This window comes from Oryzias melastigma, linkage group LG3 (assembly GCF_002922805.2).
Source record: "Oryzias melastigma strain HK-1 linkage group LG3, ASM292280v2, whole genome shotgun sequence".
Taxonomy (NCBI): Eukaryota; Metazoa; Chordata; class Actinopteri; order Beloniformes; family Adrianichthyidae; genus Oryzias; species Oryzias melastigma.
This window is the reverse complement of record NC_050514.1, coordinates 862,968-868,558: the sequence shown is the minus strand read 5'-3', so window position 1 is coordinate 868,558 and position 5,591 is coordinate 862,968.

Sequence of the window (5,591 nt, the reverse complement as noted above, 5' to 3'; positions counted from 1 at the left end):
ACACACACACACACAAAAAAAGCCCCTCCAAAGGAAAGTCTCAGGAAGTTAAGGAATGTCATGCAATGAATTTAAGATTGTTGTGTGTGGAAGTGTATCAATAAGTATTTTTTAAGGATGATGTAAGTTACTCAGACTTATGAGGAATTGGTTAATACTGTTGTACAGTGCCCTCAACCCTTGAACACTTTTTGCCATAATTTTTGTGACATTACATGATAAATTAGAGTATTTTTTAGTTTTTTAATTGTGATATATGTTAAAAATAAAAAAAGTAGAAGAAACATAGGAAGATCCTAAAAACATGCTTGAAAATCACTAAAAATGTAAGAATTTGAGAACAAAAAATCTCTAAAAAAAAAAAATAAATAAATAATGATAATGGAGACTGTCTTTGGTCCAATTGAGACTTTACCCATGGGGACCCATGACACTCAAAAAAATGCATCATATTGAAAATCATGTGAATACTTTTGCTTAACTCAGCGATAGTGCTCTAGGGTTAAGCTGCACTCTAGTAATTAGTCAGGTACGTTTACTGGTTTCTAACTGGTCCCGCACAAATGCTGCACAAACAAGGTGTAAGTGCCCTAAAGGAACAAACTACTCCCTGATTGTCTAATTTCATAATTTATAACAGTCAGTCTGATCACATGACGCATGCAATGAGTGCCCATTTATCACTTGAATGGGTTTTTGATAAAAATGAAAAATCAGTTTGACATGCTTTCGTAGAAAAACATGCGTGAACATTTTTGTTCTCAGCAGGGAAATCCAACTCAGTCGCAAAAGGAGCCAAAATCTAAAACACACTTTCTGTTGTGGGCTGAGCAATATTAACATTTATGGAACACACTAAAACAAAATAAAAAACAACGTTAAAAATATAACTTTTTAACATAACTATGAATAAAAACAGGCAGGAATATAATTCCAGAATAAATCAACTTATACCTTAAATAACTTTCAATATTTTGTTCTCCATAAAAATATAGTTTGTCTAAATTATACAAGTTAGAAATAACATCGGGCCATTAATAACAATAAAATAAAATGACTTTGACATGACTTTGAATGTCTTTGACACATGTACTCAACAGACTTACCAAATGATCTACTCTGCAATCGTATAATTGTGTCACAGCCACGTACAGATCGGCCCATTTTTGCCCGCAGACTCCTAAAGGATACGAAGGCATAAGGGAGGTGTACTGCAGAAGAAAGGAAATATGTAAAATGAAATTAAATGTTCACAACAAAGTCACACACTTTAATTAGCATTTAATTTCAATTATTAAATCTGTTGTATTTATGTGTTTTAAGGCATTTATTTAATTATTTACTATGACTGTATGTGTTAAAATGATGTCTTAACTCCTGTTTTTACTGTAATGTGTAAGCATCATATATTGTATTGATATGTTGCCCTGTTCTCATTTATTTGATTGTTTTTTAGACATTTATAGGTAAATGTACTCCCTCTGCTTCACCGATTTTATTTCTGCAGTACAGTGATAAATGACAATAGATTCTTTACAACATTTTTAATAGAAACCCTTTCCAAAAGACCATGAAAATAGTGCTGAGAAAGGAAAAATACATTCATATTTTTTACAGAGAAAAACCCTTGCAAAAAACGGACTCACAGAGGGTGGCTGTCTGCCCCCATTTGTCGGGTTGAAGGAAAAGCAAAGTGAAAAGAAAAGCATGAAGGCGCAACATAATGCAGTTCAAAAACCAATAAGAAGCATGTAGCCACAGATATCTCCACAACGCCAAAAAAAAACAGGGATGAAATAAAAACACTAACCACAGGAGACATGAAGGAACTGAATGGCATGCAGCGGTGCGATATAAATGCATGACTGGAAACGCAGGGCAGCAGTACTCAGTACATTGCTAAAGGTTTCCCTGGAGCTTCGGCCTCCATCAGCATGACCTTGCATGTCACGCTTTAATGCCATTCCCTTCTGAGCCACCACTAACATTAAGCTAAGCAAAAAAGCAAGTTTTTCATGTTTAAGGTAGCTCACACACTTTTGTTCTTTTTCTCATAAACACAAACAGGAGTAAATATTAACATTTTCCTTTCAAATTTAAATCAATCACGTTGAAAAGCACGGCAGAGGAAAGCTCAGGCTCCTGCTTTGTTTTTGTAGATAAGTAAGTCTGAGATTAAATCAGACTAGTGGGAAAGTGTGATGCTTTGAAATGCCTTGACAATATTGGGAAATAATATAATTACTGACTTCATACGAGAAAGATTAAAGCTTGAAAAATTAAGTTTACAGACAAACGCTTAGAAGATTATTCTTTTTAATTTCTTTTTTATTTTTTTAAATACCTCAGTTTTTTTTTTTTGGTTGTAAATCCAACTAAGAAATTGAAGAAAGATTTTTTTTTCCGCACTGAAAAAAGTGAAACGTTGGATCAATTAGCAAAAGCTCTGTAACTTTTTACATTTAAAATAATTAGTTTTATCAAGTAAAAATTTTGAGTTACTCAATTTAAAAATTTAAGATGATAAAAACTAATATTTTTAAACGTAACATTACACAGATCTTTTGTTATTTGATTCATATCATTTTTAACATTGTGTTCAACTAAACATGTAGGGGGAAAAAAAGACATTTTGCTACAGAATACATTGTTATCGACCTGGGATTAATGTTAGAGGACATTGTCAAAGTAGGTTTTTATTGTGATAATCATTATTTTTTTTGTTGACACGGTAAACAATGTAATGTCTAAATCCTGGCTAAATTTAATTAAAAGTTTATTTTTATTAACTTTTTTAAATTCTTTATTTTTGGTGAAATAAGAATGTGACTTTCTTTTAAAAAAAAAGTGAAAAATATAAATAAATAAACCAAAGTCTTATTTGTGTTCTTTTAGAATTTTATTCTAATCGTAACTTTTATGCATTTTTTATCTTTTTTTTATCAAGTAGAGCAGTGGTCTCAAACATACGGCCCACGGGTCATATCTGGCCCGCCAGATGGTTTAGTCAGGCCAAAAACATATAAGGATATTGAAAGAAAAAGAGCAAGTTTTTAGCCCATTCCTGTGGTGAGTTATGGTTCTTTACAGAAATGACCGCAATGCACAACTCCACCACTAGGGGAAGCAAAGGAAACACAAGACCAGCATAACATGAGATCAAGAACTAAACATAATAAACAATGTAATAATAAGTGATTAGGTTGGTTGAGGCATTTTTTCAAACTCAGAAAAAAACAAAACAAAACAACGCGACAAATGACCCTGCACTCCCACGGCTAGCGTTGTGGCTCCAATGCGAGCACTGCAGTCTATGTAACTTTAAAAGTGAAAGAAGAAAATCCAATTGCAGAGGATCATGTTTGACCTCTGTGGTCTGATCTCTGCAGCACTGAAAATCAGTTTTGTTGGGTTCAAATTTTGACTAGACTTTGTAGCTGAACCACAGCGAATAAGGGGGGGATCACTGTACTTTCTATATGAATTGCTGGTCATCGCGTCAACCTGCGTGAGCTCGGGGTTTCGAGAGGTCGGCAGCAGAGCCTGTAGCTGCAATCATCCAGTTGCCAATATGAGCCATCTGTTGTAGCTAGACCAGTCAGGCGTTCAACTGCGTTCAACTTTGACCATTCAGGGTCTTGGCTTTGGTAGTGATGTATGGATGGTGTCTTTTTCAAGCACGGAAGCACCAACCATTTGAAAATTGATCATGAAGGAGGAATTGATGATTGTGGTTTGTGCCAAACTGGAATTATATGACACAAAGTCTTTCATATTGTCACAAACCGACAGGCAGCTGGTTCCACCTGCAGCAGGTTTATTAGTTCAGACAGGAACTAAGCACTTCTAAAAGTCAGCAAAGCTAAATTAGTGTCAGACAGCCAGAGGTCAATCACGAGCATGGAATCATCCAAAAAGAGACTAAAGTTGTCAGAGTCCAGGTGAGGGTCAGGGCAGGCAGCAAGCAATACGATGAAACAGGGTCAGAAACAGAAGATCACGTCCATGTAGAAGCAGGGTGGCACAAACAATACTTCGCACTCAGTGACAATACTTCGCACAAGTGAACATGCCACACATGACAGGTGTGTACTTCACACAGCAGAACACATGGAAAACAGTAGTCCACAATACAATTTGAATAAAGTTTAATTATGCCATTGATAAATGGCATTATAACAAAAGTGTAAAACTCATTGTGCCAAAAATGATGATTCCCAGAGGAACAAAACTCAGTTAAGCTAGATCACGCAGTCCAAACTACAATTTTAACAACAACAGGGCCTTTTGTTGAGAAAACAGTAGCAGCCATTTGAAACTGCCTAAAGAAACACAGACAAAAGATTATCTTAATGTTCTTAGCTATCAGTGTTTTAGCACGTTTTGTTCTGACAGAAAACTTCAAGGTTGTTCTTTTGTATTGTCATTCATATTCATGACAGTGGTATACAGATAAAAGCAGAAGCCAGGACTTTATGAATGCAGTGCCTCACTGTCTCTGTCTCTTTAATGTCAGATGAATCATGATTTTTTCCCCCTATAAACATAACTGTTCACTATAGACTATAACTTAAATGTCAAAGATCTCCGTTTATAGATAGATCTATGATTTTTTTTCCCTTCTCAACTCTAAACATTATTGATGGTCATGATTTGTCACTAAAGACCCCTACATAGATCTCAATTGTGAAGGCCAGCACCTTGACTTTACAGCTGCAACTCAGTTATAAGAAGACAGTAGACACAACCACAATGCAAATTCTGTCATTTCTACTGCATCAGTCTGTTGGTAATGTTTTATTTATACTTTACTTTTTTGTTTCCCCGTCTCCAATTTAAAGCAGCCAGTAGAGCTGGGCAATACTGAGCATTTGGGATCGATCCGATATCGATTCAATACCGGTCAATATTGCCGATGTTGAAACCAATACTGATATTTTTTGTATATGAGGTGGAAATGACGGGCTGCACGGTGGCGCAGTGGTTAGCGCTCTTGCCTCACAGCGAGAAGGCCCCGGTTCAACTCCCGGCTGGGACCTTTCTGTGTGGAGTTTGCATGTTCTCCCCGTGCATGCGTGGGTTTTCACCGGGGACTCCGGCTTCCTCCCACCGTCCAAAAACATGCTTCATAGGTTAATTGGTGACTCTAAATTCCCCCTAGGTGTGAATGTGAGAGTGAATGTGTGTGTGATTGAGGCCCTGTGACAGACTGGCGACCTGTCCAGGGTGTACCCCGCCTTCGCCCGTCAGTGACCGGGATAGGCTCCGGCACCCCCGCGACCCCGGAAGGGAAGAAGCGGTCAAGAAGATGGATGGATGGAGGTGGAAATGACGTGAATTGTTTTTAGTCCCTGTGAAGGTTTTTTCTTTGTAAGTTTACCTTTTTTTTTATTAGTTGATAAACATAAAAACAGGACAATATTTTTAAATTAAATTTAAAACAGTTTATTAAAATAAAATCTTGAAATGAAATAAAAAGTGTAGAAATAAATGCAAAAAAGTCTACAAACCAAAAAAAAAAAAAACAAGCAACTATGATACCAAAACAGATACGTTTAACAATTAAAAAAAAAAAAAAAAACTGGTAGCAA